This window comes from Equus przewalskii, chromosome 5 (genome assembly GCF_037783145.1).
Source record: "Equus przewalskii isolate Varuska chromosome 5, EquPr2, whole genome shotgun sequence".
Taxonomy (NCBI): Eukaryota; Metazoa; Chordata; class Mammalia; order Perissodactyla; family Equidae; genus Equus; species Equus przewalskii.
Genome location: NC_091835.1, coordinates 25,305,502 through 25,312,567, shown reverse-complemented (window position 1 = coordinate 25,312,567; position 7,066 = coordinate 25,305,502). Strand labels below are relative to the sequence as shown.

At 49.0% G+C, this 7,066-nt stretch overlaps 1 long non-coding RNA gene across 1 annotated transcript; it reads right to left on the bottom strand.

Moving 5' to 3' along the window:
* Nucleotides 1-3,437: 3,437 nt before the first annotated feature.
* Nucleotides 3,438-6,003, bottom strand: LOC139083304 (uncharacterized). Its single transcript, XR_011539921.1, has 3 exons — nucleotides 5,876-6,003; nucleotides 5,642-5,780; nucleotides 3,438-4,676 (listed from the first exon to the last, which is right to left on the bottom strand). It is a non-coding gene; the product is annotated as an uncharacterized lncRNA (long non-coding RNA).
* Between the last annotated feature and the right edge of the window lie 1,063 nt (nucleotides 6,004-7,066).

Below are 7,066 nucleotides of genomic sequence, written 5' to 3'. Positions count from 1 at the left end.
CTGTTTTCACGGGTGCTCAGTCTATGAAAGTTTAAGAGCTCCACACAGATGATATGGACACTTTTCTGCATTAAATTAGATTTCAATAAAAGGATTTTTTTTAAAAACTACATTTCAAGGCAATTTTCCCCAGAAAGGTCTTCCTGGCAGTTGCTTTTGAGCTGTTCTGCTCCGTCCCTGAGGCTTCAGGCAACTAGAGCCTTGGTCCTCATTTAAATCAGAAACACAATATTTAAAGAACAATTTCCCTTTAAAATGATTTATAAGCCATGGAGGGCTGTGTCACTGCGACAAAGAATGTGACAGCCCTTCATGAAGCAGTGTAAACAAGTCCTCAAGGCTCGCCATTGGGGCATAGAGTCAGTGTGTAATCAGGTGTTGCTTGCTTTATTAACGAGACAAAACAAAGGAGGAAAGAGTATGTATGTTCCTGGCTGTATATGCATAGATGTACCCGGGACACAAGAAGCTGGTAAGTCTGGAGCGTCTGGGAAAGGAAACTTCTGGATGGATGAGGACTGGGCTGAGAAAGATGCTTCTTTCCATGGTATCCATTTCATACCTTTTGAATTTTGTGTCAGGTGAATTATTACCTATTAAAAATTAATTTGGAGTCTGGCCCTGTGGCCTAGTGGTTAAGATCAATGCGCTCCACTTCGGCAGCCCAGGTTCACAGGTTCAGATCCCAGGCACGGACATACCACTCGTCAGCCATGCTGTGACAGTGACCCACATACAAAATAGAGGAAGATTGGCACAGATGTTAGCTCAGGACAAATATTCCTCAGCAAAAAAAAAAAAAAACACACACACGCCACATTAATTTGATTACTAAAAAGGTTAAGCCTTATAAAAAGAAGGTCATGTTTTCCATTATTGCTCATTCTCTAATCGGGTTCCTTTTCATGGGCTTCTCTTACCTAAAAGGAGGAATTCAAAAATGCTTCCCACAAACACCATTTGTAATAGCAGATGCAAACATTGTAAGTGTGAGGAATTGGGGCTTGCTCTTCAGTAGCTGAGAGAAAAGACAATTGTTTTCCACATTAAAAGTGTATGGGAATACACACGCTCAGTGCACACGCTGATCAAAATTCCCCAAATGATACTCAATCAGAGATCATTTTTCCAATTAAAAAAGGCATATTTAAGCTGAAGAAAACAGTGTAACAATTTCTCAGAAAAATAAATGGAGAACTCCCATAGGATCCAGCAGCTCCACTTCTGGGGATATATCCAAAAACATGGAAAGCAGAGTTCTGAAGATATTCACACAGCCGTGTTCAGAGCAGCGTTATTCACAACAGCTAAAACGTGGAAGCAGCCCAAGTGTCCATCGAGGGATGAATGGGAAATGGAATGCGATGTATCCACACAAAGGAGTACTATTCAGCCTTACAAAGGAGAGGAATTCTGACGTGTTACAGCATAGGTGAACCTTGAAGACATCGTGCTAACAAACCAGATACAGAAACACAAATAGTGTACGATCCGGCTTCCATGAGGGGCCGCAGTCATCAGATTCACAGAGACAGAGCGTAGAAAGGTGGGTGCCGGGGCTGGGGAATGGGGGTGAGTGTTTAATGGGGACAGACTTCCAGTTTGGGAAGATGAGAAAGTTCTGGAGATGGATGGTGGGATGGCTGCACAACAACGTGAATGTGCTTAACGCCACTGAACTGCGCACCGAAAAATGGTTAAAATGGTAGATTTTAAGTTATGAACACTTGATCACAATATTTTCTAAAAAGCGTATATGATGAAAGAGCCTTCCTTAAACAGAGTAGCCATTTCTGTCGTTCCAGGCTACAGCCCAGCTCAGGGGACACGCACAGCATGATCTGTAAGATTCTGCCCCAACTTGTAAAAAGCTGGAGGCGAGGCGTTTACAGACCTGACCACAAACCGCCCGACAGCCCAGCGGCTGCCTGAGAGCTGGTCTGACAGCTGGTCTGCAGGGTGTCGTTCTTGCTGCCCAGGTGTCCCGCCCGTCGCCTTCCCAAACAGCTCCACCGTGCTGGCTCCTCTCCAACCCACCCCAGGAGCTGCCCAGCCACCCGCCTCCTCCCCTTTAACTGTCAGTCACCAGTCACGGAGGGACTTAGGTTACAAAAGAAGATAATTTCCCCATTTTCAATTTTCCAGAAGCTGAGAGCTTCGTAGGTGGGATGAGAAGAAGGAAAAATACATTTTCCACCTCTTCCATCTCAGTCCACTCTCGTTCATAGGGGCCACAATCAGGTAAACAGTAGCAGATTCTAATACGGACATTAAAACTCAGTTTGCCAGGAAAAGGGAATGCGGGAAAGTTGCTGTGAGGTGGGTCACGGTGGCAGAAACACTTCTGCTTGCACGCAGAGACCTTGTCACTCGTGCAGGCCACAGGAGCCCTGAGTGGTACAGCTTGGTCACTGCACGGCCACACTCAGGCCCTGCTGGGGCTTGGCAGGGCTCCGGCAGCTTCTCCCCGGGGCTGTGCTCAGAGGCGGCAGTGGGCTGCAGTGCCGGCCTTCTCTTTCTGCACCTGTGCGTGACGACCATGCCATACCAGGTTCTGTGCTGGGCGAGAGAGCGTCAAGGACCAAGACGGAGCCCGTCTGGGGCTCCCAGAGCCGGTTGTCAGGGCAGCAGTGGCACCTGGAGAGCCAGATGCTCACAGACAGCCTCTCAGTTCAGCCAGCCTTCCCCACCCCCCACCTCAGCAAGGAGGAAACTGAAGCTCCGGAGGTCAAGGGCCTGCCATCTCTGACACATTCTCTTTATCCTGGGCGCCTCCAGAGGCAGAGTTGAGTCACAGACTTAGGAGTGGGTGGTCTACTTGGCAAAGCAGTCCCAGGGGCAGGAAGGCCTGAGACGGTCGAAACGGGAGAAGGGGATGCAGATCCAAGGGTGGGATGGCGCTGGCCAGCACTGCGGGGATGTTTGTCCTCCAGGTCCAGGACCCACTGGGCGTGAGGTCCCGTGGGCTGGGTGTGCAGAAGGGCCAAGCGGGGCATCCGGCAGCAGAGAAGCCCCCGGACATACCCGTACACAGGGGTTTGCCATCAACGGCTGAAGTAAAAAGGTGGAGAAGAGGGAAGGTGGGGTGCAGAGGGACCCAGACAACAGCTGAGGGCATTGAGGCCCGGAGACGCGAGTGCTATGTGGAGAACACAGAGCCACAGGGAGGCCAGCTGCCCGTCCCCGGGCCCACGCTCTTCCCACCAAACCAGCCACCAGTAACTTGAAACGGGAAGCTCGGCGGCCCCAGGGGGGCCCAGTAAAAGTCACTGCTGTAGAAGCACTGGGCACTGATGCCACCACTACCAGGAGTGCTGACAGTCCCACGGGTACTGAGCGCCTACTGTATGCCTGACATAGGCACTGGGATCCAGAGAAGGGTACAGTTAGTCCCTGCCCCCGAGGGGCTCACAGGCCAGAAAAGACAGAAAAACTTGCAAATCAAGAAGAGATCGAAAGATATTTTAATCTTTGTTTGCTGGGGAAACAACAAGAAATCAGGTGATTGGCCGACTTTTCCTGGAAAGAAAAGAGGCCCTCAAAGAGGAGGGGGCACCTACGGAGACTCAAGACGAAAAGGTGTCTGCAAAGCAGACCTAGGAAGGGGGGCTGCAGAGACTGAGGGCAGCTCGAGAGCAGAGTGATGACACAGGACAGAGGACTGGGCATGGTTAGGGGGATGTCAGAGTGTTGGTGTTTATCCTGTGGAGTGAAGATTTGGGGAAGGTTTGGCCTGAGAAGAAACCGAAAGCTCAGGCCACATCTTGGAGTGCCTCATGTGTCATACTCAGTGCATCAGTTAGCTATTGCCTTGTAAGAAGCATCCCCAGGCCTAATGGCTTAAGCAACAACTATTCATCATTTCCCACACGTCTGAGGGTGGACGAGACAGCTCCACTGACCTGGGCAGAGTCCTCTCATCTCCACTGGGCTCCCCCTGAGCTTAGCCTGAGTCTGGCCAGTGGTTGGCAGTCTGGGGTAGTTTCACTGCTCCCCAGGTGGTCTGTCATCCTCCAGAAGGCTCACCCTGGCTTGTTCTCGTGGTGGAGGCTGAGGTGTGCAGACAGGAGAGCCACAGGGCCCTTGACCCTCTGCTCTGCACCAACACACCCCACTTCCCCTGCACTCTGTGGGCCAAGGCAAGCCTCAGGGTCAGGCCGGATGCAGGGCATGGATGCTGACTTCCCCTCTGGATGGCGGGAGCCACAGGTCACATTGCAGAGAGAGGTGGAGACAAGCACCACTTTCTCAACACACCACATGGCAGAGTACAGCACCCTCTGACCCTGGACAGCCATTGGGGGGTTTTACTGGAAAGTGAAAACATCAGATTTGTTTTTGGGAAAAAGAATTAGCCAGTTGACTCGTGGCTGCTGTGTGTCCAAGTAACAAGCCCTGGTCCGTCTGCAGTGTTCTTGCTCTGTGGTACAGCATCAGCAGGCGTTTTTCTCCTGGAGGTTAGAGTTCTTCTGGGTGGAAGCCTGGACCGTAAGCATTGATGGTCCTCAACCCTTTACTCTACAGACAGGACGTGGATCCGGGGAGGGAGGTGACGGCTCCAAGGCCAGGTGTCCCCTTGGGAAGAAGGGGACCAAGAGCTGGGTCTGTGGGCCACCAATCCGCTCTCTTTCAACCACAACAGCTTCACCCCGGTTTTCTGGCACGCTCCTTCACGCCTTGAAAAGATAAGTGGCAACAACTACAAAGGCAGTTGAAGAGGAGTTTAGATACTAAAGTCCTGGTTTTGACATATATTGATCAGATTCAGGGCTTTTGGATGTAAACAGAGAAAACGAACCAAAATTAGAAAGAAGGAAAACCAGGGCGGGCCTGGTAGCATAGCGCTTCAGTTTGCACACTCCACTTCGGTGGCCCAGGGTTCGCGAGTTCAGATCCCAGGTACAGACGTACTCATCGCTCATCAAGCCACGCTGCGGCGGCACCCCACATACAAAGTGGAGGAAGATGGGCACAGATGTTAGCTCAGTGACAATCCTCCTCAAGCAAAAAGAGGAAGATTGGCAACAGATGTTAGCTTGGGGCCAGTCTTCCTCACAAAAAAATAAACAAATAAAAGAAGGAAAACCTTGGCTAGAAACTTTTCTAATAAAACACTCACAGCTTGATACACAGACATTGTTAACTTTAGTGGGGGCCGCTGCCAACTTTTCCCAGGCCATTGGTGCATGAAAACAATGTAATATAGTGATTCAATTTTCTCAAGAATCAGTTAGCAATTAAACCGAGAATGTTTGGGAACAGATATTAAATTCTAAAGAGAATTGCCATTTAAACTTTAACTTTTCTGAGCAACGAAGGGATAATAGGGAACAGCGAGGAAGTTTCTCTTGAATCTCAGTGAGGAAATTATAAAAATTGAGGTCAAATGCCCTTTGGGATTCTTTAAATGAATCGGTGACCTTGATATGGTGCTAGAAAGCAGCAAGGGCATTGGGGATTGTCTAATGGGGTGTTCGTCTGCCTTTGTCCCAATTATCAGATCTGGGGACATCCAAAGAATTCTTGGCACATTGGTTATGGGTCATTGGAAGCATCAATTGGTCTAAGCAGATGGTTCTAGAAATATAGAGTCTGTCTACTGTAGGGAAAATACGCATGAGCAGGAATCATTCCACCTTACCTTCATTTCTTCATTCATCCAACAATTTTCGATGTATATTTAGAAGATGCCACATATTGGTCACAGACAAGGCCCCACAACACAGCAGCGAACACTGGGAGTGGGGACCCTGCCTTCCAGGTTCAGAAGCCTCAGGAAACTGCAGGGGAGACAGACAGGAACGCGGTGCTCAGAATCCTTATCTTTGTTAGAGAAGACGCAGGCTTCGCTGCCGGCGGGGTGTGGACAATTCACCTTCTTCTCGTCTGTTCAATGAGGGCTAGCCTGGGTTGTCTCCAGTCTCTCCATCACCCCATGGTTTGTCAGCAGCGGTTAAGAATCCACAACACGGAGATTGAGGTTTAATAAATCCTCTGGCCTCCTCCTGTTCAGCCAAACGGGTCTGACCCGTCCATCCGGCTTTTCCAGGGCTTGGTTTTGGCGCACACACGCAAACACTATGTGAATTTTATCAGGAAGCGCTTTAGAAATGTAATTAATTGTTGTGGAAATTTGCTATTTGCGTGGACTGTCGATTACTCACGCTTATGTATGCCAAAGGGCAACAATTTCTTCAGAACCAGGATAACTGGGACCAACAGATCAAATACCCCCACATGGAGAATCGTGTCGTTGCTGGAAATTCTGGTTGAAGGAGGAACATGGGCAACCTAAATCTCCATCAGGAAAAAAAATGGTCTGAAAATGCTAAAAAAAACACAAACGAAAAATGAACACACACGCAAACAAAACACTCTGTAGAGAACAGTTGAGGGAACTTTGTGTCGACATCCCTCTTCCGTAGGGTTCCATGGTAGGGCGTCAGGACCAGTGGTTGGAAGCTACAGGAAAGTTGGTTTTTTATTTGATATAAGGGAAATCTAAACTCTGAACTGTCTGAAATAGAATGGATTGCCTTAGGACCCACATTTCTATTCCTCTAAACTATTCTTCCCACCTACTGAATTCAACAACTCCCTTCAACTGGCTGTTTCTCCTGGCTTTTCAACAAAACCCTCCACACATGTATAAGATCATGTCACCTGCAAACAGAGAAAGTTTTGCTTCTTCCTTTCCAATTTGGATGGCTTTTATTTCTTTTTCTTGCCTAATCGCCTTCTCTCTGTCTTAAGCGAACCATCACGGTGTCCCTTCCTCAGCCAGGCCTTCCTGGCCGTCCCATCTGTGGCTCTCTGCCACGGCACCACGTTTGTTGTTTGCATGGCGCCTGTCACAGTTGATGATACAGCACTGACTGAGAGGGGTGTGTTTACTGTGTGGTGGGCAGAATAACGGCCTTCCAAAGATGTCCACATCCTTATCTCCAGAACCTGTAGACAGGCTAGGTTACATAGCAAAAGGGAAGTCAGTTTGCTAATCAGTTGGTCTTGAAATAGGAAGATGATTCTGGATTACGAGGTGAGCCAGGTGTAAAGCCAGAGGAGT